The sequence below is a fragment of the Corvus cornix genome, chromosome 13 (genome assembly GCF_000738735.6).
Source record: "Corvus cornix cornix isolate S_Up_H32 chromosome 13, ASM73873v5, whole genome shotgun sequence".
NCBI classification, from domain to species: Eukaryota; Metazoa; Chordata; class Aves; order Passeriformes; family Corvidae; genus Corvus; species Corvus cornix.
In genome coordinates this window covers 12,283,763-12,305,554 of record NC_046343.1, presented here as the reverse complement: position 1 = coordinate 12,305,554, position 21,792 = coordinate 12,283,763, and positions in this window count along the sequence as shown.

Genomic DNA, 21,792 nt, shown 5'->3' with positions numbered 1-21,792 from the left:
TCCCAATCCCAGCTGGGTGATAATTCCCTCTTTCCTCTGGCACCTGTGAACCCACAGACACCAATTCCCGAATTCTGACTGCAAAACTCCACAGGAAGTGAGGAAAACTCCCTCAGATCGTCCCTGCCTCCGTTTTCCTTGGATGCAGAGCCTGACATGGACACAAGGAATGAGTCGGAGGAGTCCAAGTGCATTGTCCAGATGATTTTGGTTAATCAAATTCCCATTCCATGCCCTAATAGCTCTTGGATCTCATTTCCCTCGGTGCAACTGCAAATTCAAGTGCTCAATTTATTAAGGAAAACTCGCTTTATGGTAATTTTAAAAATGAGGGAATTGAAAATAAAGGTGATTAACAGAGCCCACAAAGATCCAACACTTGTCGGGAATTTTCAGGACTTCACTGGGAATCACTAAATCTCATCGATGAATAAATGTTAGATCAGAATTAATATTAGCAGAGTGGCAACTTATCCTAATTATTGCATAACCTATTTTGGAGGGGTAATTTTTATATCAGCCTGAGCTGCTGGTCTTTAATCTTTCATTAATTTCATTCACAGCCTTCTCTTAATTTGCCAATCAAGCTTTATATTTGAATTAAAAGCTCGGGGACTTGGACGTGTCAAGTCAACCAAACGATTTCAAAATTGGGATTTAGGAATTTCGACAGCTCCTTAATTACTGCAAACATGAAGCGCGTTCACGACTGCCTTTCCCTTGCTGTGATCCTCCTGATCACTCCCTTCTCCTCATCCTTGGCTCCTTCGTTTTTTCCAGGAGTAGGTGCACCAAAAAAGGGTTTTATGGAAAGGAAAACAGAGAGCTTGGGCTGGGAAATAAAGGCCTGCTTTGTACCACGTGTTCTGCAGGTCCCGTCTCATTAGGGTGGCTCTAATTGGTGGAATTATTAATTATCAAGGCTCGGCTTTGCCACTTTGACTTTCGGATCCAGGACAGGAGGGTGGGGTGGGACCGGTCCCTGCTGCCACTCCTGCAGTGGGAGGACAAGAGGAAATGGCCTCCGAAAGGGGAGATTTAGAGCAGATTAGGAAAAAAAGTTCATTCTTAGGGTGGCCAGGCTTGGAATAGGCTGCCCAAGGAGTGGGGAATCCCCACCCCTGGGGCGGTTCAGGCGGTGTCTGGATGAGGTGCTGGGGGAGGGATTTGGGGTTTTGGAGCTGTGGGGGCAGTGCTGGGTGATGGTTTTGGGGTTTAGGGGTTCCAGTGGCAGTACTGGGTGATGGTTTTGGGGTTTAGGGGTTCCAGTGGCAGTGCTGGGTGATGGTTTTGAGGTTTAGGGGTTCCAGTGGCAGTGCTGGGTGATGGTTTTGGGGTTTAGGGGTTCCAGTGGCAGTGCTGGGTGATGGTTTTGAGGTTTAGGGGTTCCAGTGGCAGTACTGGGTGATGGTTTTGAGGTTTAGGGGTTCCAGTGGCAGTGGTGGGTGGTGGTTGGACTGGACAGTCTCAAAGATCTCTTCCATCCTTCCGTGATCCCCTCACGGTGTGGCTGCTGAACTGACTCCTGTTTGCTTTTCCCATGCCATTGCCCATCACCAGATGAGATTTTGGGAGGGAATTCCTCCCTGTTCTGGTGTGGAGGCCCTGGCACAGGGTCCCCAGAGCAGCTGGGGCTGCCCCTGGATCCCTGGCAGTGCCCAAGGCCAGGTTGGACATTGGGGCTTGGAGCAGCCTGGGACAGTGGGAGGTGTCCCTGCCATGGCAGGGGTGGCACTGGATGAGCTTTGAGGTCCCTCCCAACCCAACCCACTCCGGGATTCTCCCCACGCCAGCCCAGCCAGGGCCATATTTGCCAGATTTCCAATCCACGGCAGGGTCAGGGCTGAGTGTGGAATAAGGAGAGGGAGATCCCGTTATGACCCCAGGCAGGACCACCCTGGGGCCAGCCAGGTCACTCCTGCCAGCCCTCAGGGGTTCCAGCCATGCATCTTCCCGCTGTGCTGCTTGTAGTGTCACTGTCAGGTGCCCCCTGTGCCCAGCTCCTGGGCAGGAATATCGGGAATATCAACATTCCTGTCACAGAGCTGCACACTCGGTCCCATCCCAGGTTTCCCAAGGCACATATCCCATTGCAGAGGTGGGGCAGGGAGCAGGGCAGGAATACTGCCTCACCTGGAGCCCCAAGGGGGGCCTTGGGATGCTGCTGCTTCCTGTGGGATCGAAAGGATCCCTTTCCTCTCGTGCTCAGCCTTTTCTTTCTCCCATTGGGGAAGTGGAGAGCCCCGAACCCCTGCAGCTCAAGCTGTGAATTCATCTCACCCAAAAAGCCATTTTGTTTCCTGCCGGAGGTGAAACACGGCCCTGAAATGCAGGAACCTGAGGCCTCAGGTGCCTTTGTGCCTCACCGGCTTCCTTGGGACAGGGGACACCCCAAGCAGCACTGGGGCACAGTGGCACAGCAGAGCTGGGGGCACACGAGTGCAACTCTGCCCATCCTGCCAGGGCTGCCAGGCCTGGGAACCCCAGGTACAACCAGTCCAACCCCAGGGCATCAATCCCAAAGCCAGTGCCTCGGTGATTCCCCAAGAGGCACCAGGAGAGGGGCAGGGATTCAGGGCGGAGCAGGCGCTGAGCTGGGGATGGAATTTCGCTCTGGAAATGATGAGTTCAACGCTGGACTTTGAGAAAGCCAAACATTTTCCCTGCCCGGGGTGCTCTGAGCACCAGCTGGGACCCGAATCCAGCTGGGCTCTGTCTCCATCTCCTCATCCCACAAACTGGGAGCTTCCAGAAGCAGCAGCATCAGACACTGCCCTGGAGCCACATCTTCCCGTCCCTGCGAGGAGCTCCTGACCTGAGCCAAGGCAAAGGGAGGCTCCCAAATTCCAAATGTTTGTGCAGAAGGGCACGTGGGGCTCCCAGGGAAGGCAGACAGGAGCACTCTGCAGGTGCCTCAGCGAGCCACAGCCGTGGCACTCCCCCCCTTTCATCTCCCGGCTGTAAATGTTGCAGCTCTGGCAGCAGCCTGAGGGCAAATTGTTTGGGAAAGTTTGAGCAAAGCAGGTTCAGCTGCTTCAAAGTAGGAAGTGGCTGACAAAAATACATAATTGCCTTCTTAAGAAAATAAAAAGCAACTTTTTTTGGCAGATTGGCAAGTACACACTTCCTACGCGCACTCCCTTCTACCCCAAACATGATTCCAGCCTTATTTTTATTTCAGGAACGATGAATTATGAAAGGGCTCTCCCCTCCCTCTTCCTCTGCCTTTTTCTCTCTGCCTCTGACTCCTTCCCTCCCTCCCCGTTCCTCGCCCGGGCTGTTTGTTTATAACCTCCACTCACAGCCCTGGCTCTGATTTGCTTTACCCACACGTTGCAGGGCCCCCAGGACAAGGATTGCTTTCCTGCTGCCATGGCTTTATGAATAAATCCTTTCCCCAACCCAAATCCCCCTGCGGAGCCACAGGTGAGGGATGTGGTGGATAAATCCCAGTGCCCCCTGTCCCGAGGGAGAGGTGGCTGTGCGTGCCCAGAACCCAAAGCGAGCTGCCACGGCCCCTCCATCCCATGCAATCCTGGCTGATTCCACTGTTTCCTTGCTGCTGGAACCCTGGGAGGCTCCAGGGCTGCTCCAGCCTCCATCCTCAGGGCCTGACCACTGCAAAGGGCAGCCTAAATCCGTGTGGTGGGAAGGGGCTGTGGGGCTTTGCGGAGGATCCGTCACCGGGGAAGAGCTGTGGATGGGAGAGGCAATGGCCAGGAAAAGGCTGATCCTGGCTTCACTTCTTGGTGGAATCTGCTTCAGTTCCTGCGGACTGGCAGGGCTGGGAGCCAAGGAAAGGACCTGGATGTGGAGAGAAGTGTCCCTTGGAGCTTCTGGGATCAGGGAGTGAGGAGAAAAGGGTTAGGAAGTCTCCACGTGCACAGGGATCCCCCAACCCTCCTCCCTCTGAGTGTCCCACACGTGGCTGTGACCCTGCGGAGCCCCACTGGCTCCAGAGTGGCTTGGGAGATGCAGGCAGAGGGTGGGGAATGCTGAGACATTCCCACCGGGATCCTGGGGCTGGACATGGCCTGAACACCCAGCTGGGGACTGGCAGAGCTGCTGGGCACGGAGCTGGGAATGCCCTGAGAACATCCCCAGCCATCCCCAGGAGTTCCTGTGTCCTGCACATTCCTGCAGCCTTCTGTGCTGGGAAAACTCCTGACCTGTTGTGTCTTTCCTGCTGGCACCAAGGAAAGAGCAAAGAACTGCCCCAAACGCCATCCTCCAGGAAAGGTTGTCCCGGTCACTCTTCCCTTCAGGAGAGAGGCAGGAAAGGCACCAGATCTCCTCTCCGTCCCTTCCCTCTGCCCCATCACTGCTGTGCAGCAGATGCTCCCTCACTGGGTTTGTTCCCTCTGTCACCCCCAGCTGCTTCTGAGATCCGGGATTCTGCTCCAAAAACATCCGACAGCATCTGCCGAGCATGCCAGCCCCGCTGGGCAACCTACTGGCTCCTGGCCAGCCTCCCCGGCCAGCCCCGGGCACTGGCGAGGTGCCAGGGCTGTCAGAGGCCGCTGTCCTGGGCTGCAGGGGCCCAGCTGTGCCCAGAGCTGTGCCAGCTGCTGCTGGCCCCGCGGGACAGGAGCTGTGGCACAGCCAGGGGTGAGGCAGCTCCAAGGAATCCCATGGAGAAGCAGCAGGAGCAGGACCAGGCCTGGCACCCCCAGGGCTTCTCCTGAGGTTCCCAGCACACGGCTCCAGTGCCTCCCTTCCTGGGGCTGCTGCCGCCACCAGCACGGTGCCAGGCTGGCACAGCCACTGTCCCCGCAGCTTCCTGTCCCCTCAGGACACCTGTGGGCCTGGCAGAGGGAAAAGTCACCAGGTGCTGCTGGTCCCTGTGACTCCCCAAGGAATGAGAGGCTCCCAGTCCTGGCAGAGGAAGTGGTGGCATCCAACATGGAGCAGTTTGGAAACCAGGGATCACTTCCCAAGGGTGATGTCCTGCGGTGGTCAGGGTCTTCCCAGGTTTCCTGTTCCTGCACCGTGTGCTCATTGAACATGGACACGGGACAGGGAGCAGGGACAGGACCGTGGGCACCTGCATTCCCAATTTATTCCCTCCAAAACCAAGTTCCTGCCTGTTTTCTCTCCCTCCAGTGGGATGGGGCACCTGCATTCCCAATTTATTCCCTCCAAAACCAAGTTCCTGCCTATTTTCTCTCCCTCCAGTGGGATGAGGCACGAAATTCCTCTCCCTGGAGGACTGGGAGAACAAATCCCCTCCCCCAAAGCTGAGCCCAGCCACATTTGCCCTTCCCGGCCCTGCAAGCTCCAGGTGCAGATGGAGCTTCCCAAGTTTCCACCATCCATCTCCACAGTGCCTCTGGCAGAGCAGGGAGCTCCTGAATATTTGATTTGGATATTAGTGCACAACATCATCCACCCGAGGGAGGCGGGAGTGCTGATCCAGGCAGGGAATGCTGATCCAGGTGGGAATGCTGATCCAGGCGGGAATGTTGATCCAGGCAGGGAATGCTGATCCAGGTGGGAATGCTGATCCAGGTGGGAATGCTGATCTAGGCAGGGAATGTTGATCCAGGCAGGGAATGCTGATCCAGGCAGGAATGCTGATCCAGGCAGGGAATGCTGATCCAGGTGGGAATGCTGATCCAGCTGGGAAATGCTGCTTCCCGACCTGGCCATGCCGCTGCTCCCAGCGCTGGGGGACTGTGGCTTCCCCTGGCGTGTTCTGCCCTGCTGCACTCCCACATTCCCCGTTTTCCTCATGCGTGTATCCCTGCTCCCGTAATTTGTCCCATATGGCCGGGCATGGTGTGTCCATGTGTGGTGGAGCAGGGACATCTGCTCTGAGCGTGGCAGGGCCAGGAGCAACAACCTGTGAGGCACCAACCTGCTGTGGGGACAGACAGTGATGGGAACAGGCCAGAACCATCCCAGAACCTCCACCCAAACCTCTCCTGGCCAAATTCTGGGAGACTGGAGCCATCTGCACTTCAGTTGTGAGGAAATACTCACATGGGGGAGGATCCTGTCTGGCCTTTGCCAGGGAGTAAAATCCAATCCAAGCCCCTGGACACTGCCAGGGATCCAGGGGCAGCCCCAGCTGCTCTGGGCACCCTGTGCCAGGGCCTGCCCACCCTCCCAGGGAACAATTCCTTCCCAATATCCCATCCATCCCTGCCCTCTGGCACTGGGAAGCCATTCCCTGTGTCCTGGCACTCCAGTCCCTTTTCCACAGTCTCTCTCCATGTTTCCTGCAGCTCCTTCAGGCCCTGCAAGGCCCCAGTGAGGTCACCCCAAAGCTTCTCCTCTCCAGGCTCAACAATGCCAGCTCTCGCAGCCTTTCCTCCCAGCAGAGCTGCTCCATCCCTCGGATCATCCTGGAGCCTCCTCTGGCCTGGCTGCAGCAGCTCCAGGCCCTTCCTGTGCTGGGCCCCAGGGCTGGGGCAGCTCTGCAGCTGGGCTCTCACCTGAGGGGGCACAGGGGGCAGAACCAGCCCAGGGCTCAGGGGGGTTCTTGCTTCTATTCCCAACTGGATCTTCCCAGCCTGGGTTCTTCCCTGGCCTCTGCAGATTTGCCCACTGCAGTCAGAATTCCAGGATGCCCCCAGAACGGGGTGACAGAAAAGTGGCAGCAGCATCCAGCTCATCACAACTGGGAGCCGGGCTGAGGTGGGAGAGGAGGGATGGGGAAGCAGGATGAGGTGGAAGAGGCAGGACGGCTGGGAATGCAGCCTCAGGGGCGCAGCAACCCCTCCCAGCCGGCTCCAAGCGCTTCCAGAGGCAGGCAGAGCTGCTGGATCGGGGCACAGCTGTTGGGAAGCAGAGGCACCTCTGTGCTGCCAAGGCCGGGATGCTCCGGAACATCCCAACATCCCAGCTGAGCCCAGCCCGTGCTGCTGCTGCCGAGCTGGGCTGTGCCCGGGGTGCATCGCTATGGAAATCGCATTCCCTGTAGCTGCCTTCCAGGATAATCAGTATTAAAGGGAAACTATTTTCTAGTTCATTAGAGGAAAGCTGCGGCCCTGTGGCTGCTGCTGGTGGCACCTCCTTCCCTTGGGGAGGAACGAGCTCCGAACACGGAGACATCCACGCTCCAAATGTCCCCGGGGAAAGGGGACGGGGTCTGCAAGGGCTGCCCTTCCTCCTGCTCCTCTGCCATCCTCCAGGAGGGTTTGGGGGATTCCCTTGGATCATCCCTCACCCCACAGGCCCTGGGCTCCTTCCCTCCTTTCCTTGCTGGTGCCCCCAGCTCTGAGCCCTTGTTCTGGAGTTATCTCTGGCTTCTCTGCTGCTTGGGAGCCTCCCTGCGAGCTGGGCTCTCCTCGTGCTCTTCGGTGGCTCTGCCAGAGCCTTCTCCTCTCAGCAGGATGCTCTGAGGCTCCCTCGGGGCTGGGACTGTGCTCCCCATCTCCCAGACAAAAAGCAGGGTGTGGATTAGGCCTGATTCCCTTCCGGGGATCTCTCCAGGGATTTTTCACCCCATGTTTTCCTTGGCCACAACATCCCTGTGTTCATCTCATCAATTCCTTCCTTCCTTCCGAATTCCTTCCGAATTCCTTCCGAATTCCTTCCTTCCTTCCGAATTCCTTCCTTCCGAATTCCTTCCTTCCGAATTCCTTCCGAATTCCTTCCTTCCTTCTGAATTCCTTCCTTCCTTCCTTCCGAATTCCTTCCTTCCTTCCGAATTCTTTCCTTCCTTCCTTCCAAATTCCTTCCTTCCGAATTCCTTCCTTCCTTCCTTCCGAATTCCTTCCTTCCTCCCTCCCTCCCTCCCTCCCTCCCTGCCTCCCTGCCTCCCTCCCTTCCTCCCTTCCTCTCTCCCTCCCTCCCTCCCTCCCTCCCCTGGAATCCTCACTCTGGCTCCCAGGAAACCTTCCCTATGCAGGAAAAGGATGTGGTATGAGGGGACCTCAACCCAGCCCATGGACTTTGGGATTTCGTGTTGATTTTCCACTTCCTCATGACAACAGGGAGTGACTGGGGGAGTGAACTGCCAGCAAACCCCGGGAATTTTCACCATTTGGGGTTAAAAATGGATCCGAGGGGCCGCTCCCAGAGCAAATTCCAGCAGAGGATGATAAAAGAGCCTCACTCAAGCCCAGGATGGATGGAGAATCCCAGCACAAGAGGATATCCAGCTGCCTTAGGGTGGCCCCAGGACTGGGATTGCCATGAGGAGGGACAACACGCAGGAGCTCCTGCCAGACTGAATGAGGACCTTTTCCCTAAAACTTGGAGTGCTGGAGATTCCGTGAGGAGAAGGAATGCTGGGCTTTCCCTGGGTGGGGCCAGGGCGGTCACCTCCAAGGGGATGGGGCTGAATTCCCTAAGGAATATTGCACCAGCTCCAAGAGCACAGTCCCAGCTCATCCGCAGCACTTTGGGACACAGCTGGGCTTTGTGAGATCTGGGAAGCAGCCACGGCGTCCCCAAACTGCAGCTGCACCCCAGCCCTCTGCCATCCACCTGCACATCCACAGGATCCCAAAGCTCCCACTGGCACGGTGCCGTGCCAGGCATCCTGCAGGGAGCCTCCTTCCCGAATTAGCCAGCCCCTCATCCTCCATGGAGCCAGGCCTGGACATGGAAAAGGTTCCCAGCTCATCACCAGCAGAGAGAGCAGGGACAGGAGGACACGGATGCAGGATTAGGAGTGGCATTTTTGGGAATGGTTTTGGCGCGTATCCATTAGGAATGGCTGCCCTGCCGGCGACAAACTGATGGCACGGAGGGATTTGGTGTCCTTCTGGTGTCATCCCAGTGGGAAGAGACAAGGAAAAAGCTGGGCATGGAGCAGCAAAAGGATGGATGTGTGCGGTGGGGCAACCCCTGCGTGCACCGGGAATGGCTTCAGAGCAAGGAAGGGATCGTGGAGCTGCTGTCCACAGGAAGGTGGAGCTCTGTCAGGATAAAAGGGAGATTGGAGAGCGCTGGAATGAACATCCCAGCAAAAAAACCCAGTTCTGTGGGAAGAAGCACAAAGCCCCATCCCTGGTAGCTCCTTCCCGGCAGCTCCAAGCATGGAAAGGCTCCGGCCGGAGCCAGGATGAACTCCAGTCCTGCAGGGGCTGCCAAGGCTTGGCCTTTCCCAGCTTCCTCCTCTCTGGCTCCTGACTGTGGCCAGGGGATTGCTTGGCAAAGAGGCCAGGCCTGGCGGATGATCCCATAATCAGTGGGATAAGCCAAGCCCAAAGCCCCGCTCCCACCTTGCCTCATAATTGCTTTTGTTTCCAGCCCGCCGGGGCAGAGCTGGGCTGGTGCTCCAGTGCCCTTTTTAAGGATTCAGCCTGAATTTCCAGCCAGGCTGTGCAGATGAGGATGAGCTCGGATGAAGCGTTTATCCCTCCTCCCCAGAACCAGCCGGGATCGCTCCACAGGTGCCAGGAGAAGCTTGGAGAACATCCCGGTGAGTGGCAGCTGGGCTGCGGCAGCTCTCGGGGAGACAACTCTGCTGTCAATCAAAGGGAAGCTTTTTTCCAGCTGTTCCCATCCTCAGCAAGAGCCCAGAGGTGTTTTGGGATGTGTGATCTCGGGAAGGGGTGGGGGTGTGGAAAGATGGGACAAACCTGCTGCAGTCTGAGCCCACGGATGGAGCTGGGGTGATGCTGGTGGTGGCAGCGGGGCTGTGACTGCACAGCCAGGGCCACCTCTGAGCTACCCTGAGCGCTGCCACAGCGAGAGAAATGCTCTGCTCCATGTGGATGCTCAGCCATGCCCGGCTTGTGGGCCAGGCCTAACAAATCCCAGCATCACTGAGGTTGAAAAGCCCTCCCAGCCCACCGAGTCCCAGCTGTGCCTGGTCCCCACCTTGTCCCCAGTCCAGAGCACCGAGTGCCACCTCCAGCCCTTCCTTGGACACCTCCAGGGATGGGCACTCCAAACCTCCCTGGGCAGCCCCTGCCAAGGCCTGAGCACCCTTTCCATGGGGAAATTCCTGCTGCTGTCCACCCTGAGCCTGCCCTGGCCCAGCCTGAGGCCGTTCCCTCTCCTCCTGTCCCTGTTCCCTGCCAGCAGAGCCCGACCCCCCCGGCTGCCCCCTCCTGTCAGGGACTTGTGCAGAGCCACAAGGTCCCCCCTGAGCCTCCTTTGCTCCAGCCTGAGCCCCTTTCCCAGCTCCCTCAGCTGCTCCTGGGGCTCCAGCCCCTTCCCAGCTCCCTTCCCTGCCCTGGACATGCTCCAGCCCCTCAGGGTCTCTCTGGCCATGAGGGCCCAGAACTGGACACAGCCCTCGAGGTCCCTCAGCAGGGCCAGCACAGGGGACGGTCACCAAACGGGTCCAGGAGGAACTTGGAAGATGGGAAGAAAGAGCAGCCTGAAGCCCTCTCAGGAGGCAGAGCTGAGATCCCCTGGAAGTTGGGATAAACAGCTGGAGAAGAAGGAAAACAGGGGCCAAAAGCAGCTCAGAAGCAGCTTCTGCGCTGACAATAGCAGGGCTTGAAGCGCTTGAGGGCTGAACACTCCTTGGGAAGAGGGGGCTCATTCTGAAGTCCCATTGAAGAAAAGCGAGGAGTGCTCCACTCCACATCCGAATGCTGCTCCTGAGAGCAGCACACGGAACAAGGTGAATCCAGCACGGAATTTGCAGCTCATCAAGGGCTGAAGAGGCAATTTTGTAATTAGGGCTGAGAGTTGCAGATCTGATTGTGATCCGGAACAGAAATTCGGGCCGGGCCTGGTGGGAAGGCCCTCGGTGAACCCTCTCCACAGCAATTATCTGCTGCTAATCCAAGGAAAGCACTCCGGCTGCTCGGAAGGTTACGGAGGACTGGCATGGCTTTGGCACGGCGGGCACGGCAGAGAATTCCAAGTGGCACAAGAGGGATGGGGAGGCAGGAAAAAGCCCAGGCAGGGATGAACAGGGCAGGAATGCAGAGAAGGGACAAGCCCTCAGCACATCCCCTGGCTTTGGTGGTGCCTCCTGGGGAGGAGAGGGGACGGAAGGCCAGGATTTGTCAGGAATTTTCGGGAGAGAAGGACAGCACTGCTGAGGAGGGTGAGGACACCCCGGTGAGAGCACGGAGGGGATAAATGGGTGTGTGCTGGATGTGATGTTCAAAAAGGACGGTGCTGAGGTGAAGGTCGGCTGGGAGCAGCAGGAGCTCTCCAGCCCACCCAAACCTCACTCTGCTGGCACTGGCTCCATGCAGGATTGTCCTCTGGATCCCAAAGCATTCCTTGGGAATGTGAGAGGCTCTGCCCTTGAGTGATGCCTGCCCAGCCATCTCCAGCACAGCTTAATTTGATAAGAACCCTGAGCCACTTTAAACACTTCAATCACGGCACCTCTTAATCATCTCCTCGCCGAACAAAATAATCCCACTTTGCTTAATCTCTCCTCCCATGGAAATCCTGTCACTCCTTTATTGTCTAAATGACTTTCCAGGGCTCTCTCTCCAACACAAAAATATCTGACTTCCCAGGAATCCACAAAAACAGGACCTTGCTCCCCGTGGGGTCCGAGCAGCTCCGTGGCACCTCGGAGGGCACCTTGTGAGGGGACAGCACCTTCCCTGCACTCATGGAATGAATCGTGGAATCACCTGGATCCCGAGGTCTGCATGAGGCCCTCAGTGATGCTCACCCTGGAATGCATCTCCTGCATCCTCAGGCACTCAGGATGGGGATGACTGGGAATAGTTTGGGAAGCTGGTTTGGTTCTGGGGTTCGGTTTGGGGTTTTTGTGGTGCTGGGCCTGCAGAGCAGAGGGAGCTGAGGGCAGGGGACCAGCAGTGACAGGATGGGACATCCCTGCTCTACAGAGGGACAGGACTCCAGGGGTGCTGCAGATTCCAGTAAAACCTCATTTCCATGGAGATCTTCCCACGAGGGCCCAGCTAATCCAGTTCCTTCCCTGTCTGACCCAGGAAATGCCCTGCACAGCCAACACTGGCACTTGGATGCCTGCCCTCGGAGAAGCTGAGGCAGAAGATTCCAAATCAAGGATTGTCAGGATGTTCTGGCTGCACTCCCAATTTTTCTCCGCAGCTGTGACAGACAATAATGGAATTATAAATTAAAAACAAATCAAGATGAGATTTTTCCTCATCTGCTTTGTCACCAGGATGCAGGATTGGAGGAGGAGCAGCAAACACCTCCCCAGGAATTCATGGGAGCTGGCGCAGGTGCTGTTCCATCAGGACCTGGACAAGGATTTTGCCTGGAGAAGGGATGGAGGTGAATCCATCCGCAGGAAATCTGCAACTGCAAGCCTGTACCAACTCTGCAGAACTGAAATCTTTGGTTTTTAGGATTTAAAGGGGGCTAGGAATGGTGTTGGCTGCTCCACTCCCACACAAGCAGCATGCAGCAAAAGCTGCTGCTTTTTTGTTGGATCCAGTCTCACAATTCCTTGTGCCCAAACACGATGTGTCCAGATTTCGGGAAGCACTGGAGGAAAAGCAGCTGCTATTTAGGTGGGAAATGCTGTCTCCAGGTTGGGATGGAGCAGCTGATGTCCCCCATCCAACCCTTTGTCCCTGGTGTGGCATTGTCACTCTCAGCCAGGTTTTTGTGCCACCACCGAGGCCGAGCTGGAGCTCCAATAATGAATGGGTGCCTTTCAGTGGGGTTCATTGATTTGGGAGAGACGGAATTTCATAGCCCCGATGAGTGTCTGGAACAGCCACAGGCACTGCAGGCTGCCCAGGGAGGCTGGGATTCCATGCAGGTTTCTTATCCTGACACTCTGGAGTGGCAGTGGATCGTGTGCCCCGGCTCCTGTCGCACCCCGACCTCACATGTCCAGTTCCAGAGGCAGGAAGGGAAAACCCATCAATTTGCCATATTAAATATGAGTGGGTGCAGAGCTGGGGTCTTTATGGGGGTGAGGGATGGGCCACCCTGGGTACCACCACCGTGGGGGATTGATGTATTCCCACTCCTCAGCCAAGGGGTTCTCCAGCAAAGGGGAATTCAATGGAAATATCACACAAATTATGGCTTGATCCTGATGGCGATGGGGTTATCAGACCACTGATAGGGTTATCAGAACACTGATGGGGTTATCAGATCACTGATGAAGTGGTCAGTTCCCTGGTGGGGTGGTCAGACCACTGATGATGTTGTCACACCATTGGTGGGGTGGTCAGACCATGGATGGAGTGGTCAGACCACGGATGGGGTGGTCAGACCACGGATGGGGTGGTCAGTCCATGGATGGGGTGGTCAGACCATTGGTGGGGTGGTCAGACCCCTGGTGGGGTGGTCAGACCATGGATGGGGTGGTCAGTCCATGGATGGGGTGGTCAGACCCCTGGTGGGGTGGTCAGTCCATGGATGGGGTGGTCAGACCCCTGGTGGGGTGGTCAGTCTATGGATGGGGTGGTCAGTCTATGGATGGGGTGGTCAGTCCCCTGGTGGTGTTGTCGCCTCTGATGGGATCATCAGGCACCAGGACAACCCCAAGCAGAGTGTGGAGGATCCAGGGGTGAGTCAGGCCCGGGCAGAGGGTTCCTGGCAGGTTCTCAGGAGCAGGAGGAGGATTCTCCTCTCTCCAGAGGGCTCCTGCCCAGTGTCCTGCTGGGCCACCCCTGCTGTGGCCACACGGACTGAGGGTCACCCTGGGCAGTGCCCGGCACAGGGGCTGAAGCGAGGACACCACGTCCTCCCTGTGCACTCTCACTGATTTGTTTTTCTGCTTGAAAATGAATATTTGATAACTTTGCAGGGATCGAGGCCTCTGTTTGGGGCCCTGATGCTTTATTTATCCACCATTTCCTGTGCTGCAGCGCTGCTGCGGGGGACGGAGGTGTCCTGAGGCACCACCACGGGCACAGATGTCCCACGTGGGCACTTCCAGGGCATCCCCGAGCTCCCTCTGCTCTCAGAGGGAACAAGGAAAGCAGCTGCGAACAGCTGGGCGAGGCCTGATGGGGCAATTGCTGGGGAAGGTGCTCGTGCTGGAGCTCTGAATCTCCAACCGAGGAGTGAAAGGGAACAGAGAGAGAGAAATTGTGTCCGAATTAGTGGGAAGTGGGAGGAAAATGATGATGATTTGCCAAGGAGATGGGACACACTGGAGACAAGTGCCGTGTGCTCCCCGAGGGTCACCTCCTGCAATCCAGGTGACTGACAGCCCCTGGATTTGGGAAGCTGCTGGGATTCGCTGCCTGTGGGACACCTGGAAAGGCTGAGCCCCTGTGTGGGAATGATCCCAGCTGGGGGCTCTCCTTGGAGCCAGAGGAGGCTCATCCGTGTGCACAGCCCGCTCCAGGACTCCGAGGGGGAATTAAGGCTGGCTCCGGAGCCCTTCCCTTCCCTTCCCTTCCCTTCCCTTCCCTTCCCTTCCCTTCCCTTCCCTCCCTTCCCTTCCCTTCCCTTCCCTTCCCTTCCCTTCCCTTCCCTTCCCTTCCCTTCCCTTCCCTTCCCGACTGATGAGCATCTCTGGAGAGGTGGAGGCCACCTGGGCAAGGAGTGACCCAGGAGAAGGCGGGAGCAGCCTGCAGGGCATGGAGAAGCCATCCAGGACATGGAGAAGCCATCCAGGACATGGAGAATCCTCCAGGACATGGAGCAGCTTTCTCAGGACATGGAGCAGCCTCCCAGGACATGGAGAATCGTCCAGGACATGGCGCAGCCTCCCAGGACATGGAGCAGCCTGCCAGGACATGGAGAATCCTCCAGGACATGGAGAAGCCTCCCAGGACATGGAGCAGCCTCTGGGACATGGAGCAGCCTCCAGGACATGGAGAAGCCATCCAGGACATGGAGAATCCTCCAGGACATGGAGAAGCCGTCCCGGATCCGCCGCCCAGGGCACAGCGAGCAGGAGAGGGAAGGTGGCTCGAGGGCGGCTCTGATCACGTGCCCTGGAGGGAAGCAATTTCTCCCGAATTTCCACCTTTTGTTCTCCTGCTGAATACCCCCTGATTTCTTTGGAGTGGGAATACGCTCGCCTGCTCCTCGGGCTGAACACATCGCAGCCGGCGCAGCTCTTTGCTATTCATGGCCTCTCATCGAGCTCCTCGGGAGCCTTCCACAGTGATTGGAGAGGGAGGGATGAGCCGTGCATGCCAAGCAGCAGGGACCACATTGGGAGCCCGGATCCTGACCTGCAATCCTCGGTGATGAGGCAGATGAACCGCTCAGGATGCCAAACCTCTCCATGCAATCCTTGTGTTTCTCCGGATGCTGCACTTGGCAGCCCAAAACCCAAGGTGGTCGCGCAAGCAGCAGCTCAGAACTGGGCTGCAGGTCCACTATGGGGCCTGGATTGGGATGGGGAAGGGGATTTTAGAGGCAGAGAGTTCTGGAATCACGGAATGGTTTGGGTTGGAAGGGATCTTCAAGCTTCCACTGTCCCAGGCTGCTCCCAAGTTTTCCTTGGACACTGCCAGGCATCCAGGGGCAGCCACAGCTTCTCTGGGCACCCTGTGCCAGGGCCTCCCCACCCTCCCAGGGAGGAATTCCTTCCCAAAATCCCATCTAAACATGATCCCTTTCAGTCTGAAGCCATTCCCCCTGTCCATGCCCTCGGAAAAGCTCCCTCTCCATCCTTCCATCAGTGGCCGGGCCAGCATGGAAAATGCTGCTCTCTGGTAGGGGATGGACAGGGACACGCCTGATTCCTTGGAATTAATGATAAAAAACTGGATTAGGAGTGGACCAGCCCTGCCTGGGAACCAGAGCGCCTTTGTGTGGGACAGCATTCCTGCAGGAAGTGCCTCTGGAATGCCGTAATTACCCCGCTGTAACTTTTTGCCTCTCATTACCCGGGCTCTGTGATCTCTTGGGGTTTTGTCACAGCAACGCCTGAAAGGAGATTTAGGGAGGCTCTTTCAGCAGCTCTGGGCAGCAGCAAATTCCCATTGTCCTCAATTGGACACATCCCCAGGAAGGAGGGGATTCATCCTGCCCAAACGTGCAGCGTTTCCCTTCGGAATACAGAGCGGGCTCCTGACCTTGCCCAATCAAAGGGATTTATGATTAATGGCACCTCCGCTAACAAACCTGGCATCGTGGATGGGATATTTTGAGTGCCTTGTGCCCTCGCTGCAGAATAATGCAGAGACTTCAAAGTTCCTGTGGCACAAACTCCCGAAAATGGGGCTGGAATTGAAGTCAGGAATGAAATAAAGGAAGTCGTGGTCATTTTCTTTAGCTGCACTTCGTTACTGAGGTTTTTTCCCTTTGTCTGACACTGTTTTTGTTGGGCCATATCCATGAAAAGCAGCGCTTCCAGGAAAATGAGGGATGTTGATGCTGTTAAGGGGCTGTTGGAAGTGAAGCTGCCTTGGCAAAATGCTCTGTTCAACAGGTACGGCTAAAACAGGAGAGGCAGCAGAATTCCCAGGATTTCATGGGCTTGGAGAGGCTCCTGGGTAGGGAAAACAGCTGGTTTGGAGTGGTGGTACTGCCCTGCTCCTGGGAATGTGGATAAATCCAACATCCGAGGCTGCCCGGGGCAAGGGCGATGTCTCCTCAGAAGCAAAAATAACCTCCAAAGTTGTTAAATCGTGAAACAATTGTACAACCAGAGACTAAATAAGCAATTAATTCCATTTCAATGGAGTGTTCTAATTGATTACTGCACGGTGTGGCTGCAGCTGGGGAGTGTTTGGGTGACAACAACACATGGCCTTAATCTTTTTCATTGGAATTATTCCTGGAATGCCCCCTCAGCTGTGACTGTAGCCGGGCACGTTTCTCTGTGATGTTCCTTTTTCCTCAGAGAAAGATTCTCCCGAGGCTCGGTGCCCTCAGCATCATCCCTGCAGCTGGCATGGTTTTCAGACAGGGAAGATGATTTTCCTGAGGAGTGGCAGGAGGAGGCCAGGACAGCACATCCCCACTGCTTCAGTGCTTGAGAACCGAACATTTGGGGCACGTTTTGGTTTAGGTTTAGGGAAAAGGATGACAATTGTTTGGTTGTGTATCGTTGTTATCATCATCTGTTAGAACAGAGAGGAAAATCCAAGTATCAGGAATCGAAACGTGCCAGCAGCAAAAAATGCTCAGGTTTTGGAGTTCGGTGTCATTCCCTGTGGGAGAGGAAGGGGTTGCTCTAAAATGGGGATGATTTCCCTCATGTGGGGTCTCTCATGCCCTCACAACTTCCAGGCTGTGTCATTCCGTGTCATTCCATGTCATCCCCTCAGCCCTTGTGTGACACAGGTGACATTCCAGGTGCTGGCTGTGAGGTCCCTTCCTGCCTCCCAGCTCCCTGGGATGGGGCAGGTGCTGCTTTTTGGGGATATCCCAAAAGTGGTGCTGGTTTGTGTGTCTGTCCTGTGCCACCGCTGGGAGTCACTGGGCATTGGATTTCTTCCTTGATTCTGATTTATTCCTTGCCTTTTGCCTGGGAATTTGATGGCTCCAGTCTCTGTCTTGATTTTCAGGGAATGCCCAGAGTCACAGATTGGTTTGTGTGGGAAGGGACCTTAAAGCTCATCCATGAGCCATGGGCAGAGACACCTCCCACTACCCCAGGTTGCTCCAGCCTGGCCTTGGACACTTCCAGGGATGGGGCATTTCCTGCTTTTCCTTCTTCAGTGGCTTCATCCAGCCCTTGTTTTAATCTGGTCTCATCCAAGGCTGGGCTTATTATTCCAGTGAAATCCATGGAGGTGTCCTGAGGTCTTGGACCTGCTCATCCAGGGCCATCCCATCTGACATTCCCATGTTCCTCTTCTGCCATTCCCTGCACACCCCAGAATTCCCACTCAGTCACCAGATTCCACACATTTCCTCCTAAAATATCCACACTTCGGAGACATTCCCATCGTTCCCATGGGGCTTCCCAGGGCTCTCTCTATCAGCAGCTGGCAGGACACTCGGGGATGATCACTGCCCATCCAAACGATCCCAAACTTCCTCTGGTTTCCCTGCTGCCTTCCAGGATGTGGCTGCCATGCCAGGCTTCCATTCCTGCCGGCAGGCACGGCTTGGGAATGTCCCAGTCAGGAGCAGCGGCATCCCGAGGCAGCTGGGAGGGCTCGGGGCAGACACGGCGCTAATGGCTCCTCGACGCCAGGGAGGTGCAGAGTGCTCCAAGGAGATTCCATGGAGGGAATGGGAAGGGCTGGAAGTGGGTCACGGAGCTGCACAGCCTCTCTGCCATCCCTGGTGGGAATCCCTGGAGCGCCGTGTTCCCGTTCATCCCGAGGTGCTCCAGCCCAGCCGGACGCGGCACAGCTGCTTTCCCAGGACACCTGGAGCCGGAGAGGACACGTGAGGAGCAGAGGCCCCGTTAATTACCCCAGACCAGGCCCGGCGGCCTCAGAGAGGGGTCAGGAGAGGAGATTTCATGCCCTGGTTGTGTGTCCTACATAGCGCCTTGCTGGGAGGGGAAAGGAGCAGCTGGAAAACTCTTGGAAACAGCTTGTTCCCTTTGGAATGTTTTGGCGGTGCTCAGGGCTGTGGGGCGAGGTTGGATGAGTTCGTGTTGGGCCTCTCATTTAATCTGGGCTCAGTCCCTGCCCTGGGATAAACCAGCGGCTCTCCCAGGGCAGGGGGTCTCCAGCAGAGTTTTCCAGTTGATTCCCACGTGTGAATTTCCTGGGATTGAGGAGGAGATGCCCCAACACCAAGAACAAACTCAGTGCAGCAGGAGAGGTTTAAATCCACAATTAAATCCATTTAGGCCCAGTTGTCATCAACGTTCTCATCAACCGCTTGGGTGCAGGACTCAAAAGAACAATGAGGAAGTTTGGGAATTAAAGTGGGAGCAGCTGGTGACTCCCTCGAGGCCCTGCAGGGAGACCAGGATAAAGCAGAGGGCTGAGAATCACCAAAGGTGTGGAGTTTAACAAGGGCAAGGGAGGGATTCTGTGCCTGTGGTGAGGCAGCCCTGGGTGTACGGAGAGACTGGGAATGAGGCTGGAAAACAGCTGTGGGAAGGAATCTGGGAGACTGATCCATGGCAAGCTGGATGAGCCAGGGAGCCAGGAGGGACATCCCTGTCCCGGGGGAGCAGCCCAGGGAGGGATTGTCCCGCTCTGCTCTGGGCTGGGGCAGCCTCACCTCCAGTGCTGGGGCACTTTGGGTGCCACAACATCAGAGAGATCCAAAGCTGCTCCAGAGTGTCCAAAGGAGGGAGCCGGGGCTGGGGAAGGGTCTGGAGGGGCCACCCGAGGAGCGGCTGAGGGCACTGGGCTGGTCCAGCTGCAGCAGAGGAGCTGAGGGCAGAGCTCAGGGAAGGAGGGAATGGCTGGAGAGGGAGGTTTGGGATGGAGAGCAGGGAAAGGTTCTTCCCCAGAGGGTGCCGGGCACTGCCCAGGCTCCCCAGGGAATGGGCACGGCCCCGAGGCTGCCAGAGCTGCCAGGGGTGCACAGGGTGGGGTTGCTGGGGTGTCTGTGCAGGGCCAGGGGTGGGACTGGGTGATCCCTGTGGGTCCCTTCAGCCCAGGACATTCCATGATTCCATGATTTATACCCACACGTGGAAGAGTGGGAGGAAACCCCTGTTCGAGGAACCAAGTCCTGAGCTGGTTTGAAGGTGGGATATGAACGATCCATGTGCCCTTCAGGAATAAAGGGACAGTGCTGGAGCTCTGGCAACAAAAGATGTCACCCACATGAGGAGATTTGGGAACGTTTCAGCAAATGCAGGGTGCAGATGGGGGCTTAGGGAGCCAGATAAGCAGGACACGAGTCCAATTTATAATTCATGTGACCATCCTATATTCTGAGGGGCTATTAGGATGGAAAAGTGTCGGGAGAGCATTACTGGCTATTGTATCAAATCCTGGCATCCACACTTTTATCATGGATTAAAAAAAAAATTAGAGGGAGCTCAGAGAAGAGCTGGAAGACTGAGAAAAGGTCTGGCAGACCTGCTGGGTGATGATAGGCTTAATGACTTCAATCTATTTAGCTCATCAGAGAGCAACTTGAGAGGTGACTTGATCATGGGCTCTAAGTACTTGCAGGGAGGAGATTTTTGATAGCAGAGGGTCCTTTAATCCAGCAGACAAAGCCAGGACTCCGTGGTGACAGGTGGAGCTGAAGGAAGAATAATTCCAGTGGCAGTTAAGCCGGCAATGTTTCACAGGGAAGGTAATTAACTCCTGGAAGTGCTTACCTGGGATGTGCTGAATCCATCTCGAAGTGAGAGTTGGAGACGTTTGCTCCCGTCTGAACACAAGTTATGGGCTCGGTGCCCTTCATCCATGCGGGAATGAGGGAAATCCCCTTCTCCATGTCTGCACACAGGGTCCTGCCCGCTCCCACCTGCTCAGGGGGCTGACCTCAGGGTGAGCACCTGTCCTGCACCAACGGGGGCTTCCTCCCATGGGGACACTGCAGGTGTTCCAAATTTCGGGGTCAAATGTCCCTCAGAGTTTGTCCATCCTGGGGACTTGAGTTGGCAGAGCCGTGTGGGTCTGAGGGGTTTCCAGCCCCCATTTTCACCTCCTCCTTCTGTCCCCCAGCTCACCCTGGCTGTAGGAAATGTTGGGTTGGCATCAGGTGTGTTTGAGCTCTCCTCTGACTCCTCCTGGCGTTGTCTCCGCTGCCCAAGGTGCATTTCAAACTCCAGCTGCCTCAGATGTTCATCTTCAGAGGAAAACTCTGGAGGAAAACCAATCCCAGGGGGTTTCCAATGGCTTTGGGAAGAACATCCCAAGGAGCCTTTGATCCTGGCAGGGCTCAGGGCTGGCTGGTCCAGCTCCGCCTCCTCTGGACACTGCCCCACACCTTAAAATCCGGGATCAATTTTAGAACCAGCTCTGAGCCTTCCTTCTCCCCTGAGCTCTGCAGTGGCTGTGCCTCCTCTGGATCTACCTCGGGTCTTTCAGGAGCTCACTCCTGGCTGGCTCCATCTCCTTCTGCACCTGTGGATGAACCTTGGATCCTGTGGATGGATCCCTGAGTACATCTGGGAATACTGAGTTTGGATCCTGTGGGATCCTGTGGGTGAGGTACCCCCGTGCTGGGGCTGCCCTCAGCTCCTGGCTCCCCTTCCCTCGGGAGAGCTCATCCCTGGGGTCTGCTGAGCAGGAATATTTCGTTTCCAGGCAGAGCTTTGCAGGTGTAGCTGCACTGCTGTGCTATTCCTGGAAATGGATCCCTTGGGAATGCCAGTGGCCAGCACGTGAGGTGTTGAACAGCGAGGGCAGGGCTTCCTACGGAGCAAATCCCCACGTCCTGCCTGGTTATCCCTGGGAAACGCATCCAAGAGGAAAACTCCACCTCAGCTGCAGCCTCGTAGGGCTGAGAACGCCCGTGCTGGTGACAGCGCTGTCACCAGTGGTGCGGGAATGCCAGCAGGAATGGGCGGAGCAGGATTCCCCCCTCATCGCTCCCTGGGGACCTTCCATGGGATCACTGGGCTTGGGGGGGACACCTGGGCAGTGCTGGGGCCCTCAAAGCTGATGCAGGAGGGGTCAGAGTTGTGTTCTTCCATCCTTTGGCCATATTCCTCATCCTTTCACCATATTCCTCATCCTTTCACCATATTCCTCCTCCTCTGGCCATATTCCTCATCCTTTGGCCATATTCCTCATCCTTTCACCTTATTCCTCATCCTTTCACCATATTCCTCCTCCTCTGGCCATATTCCTCATCCTTTCACCATATTCCTCATCCTCTGGCCATATTCCTCATCTTTTTGGCATATTCCACATCCTCTGGCCATATTCCTCATCCTCTGGCCATATTCCTCCTCCTTTCACCACATTCCTCATCCTCTGGCCATATTCTTCATCCTTTAGCCATATTCCTCATCCTTTCACCATATTCCTTATCCTCTCACCATATTCCTTATCCTCTGGCCATGCAGGACACCGTGAGGAGCCACTCAGTGACTGGGAACTCAGCAGCTCCTCGCTGTCCCTCCTGCCACATTCCCAAGGTGCTGCTCCCCCTGTGCTGCTGCCCTGGGAG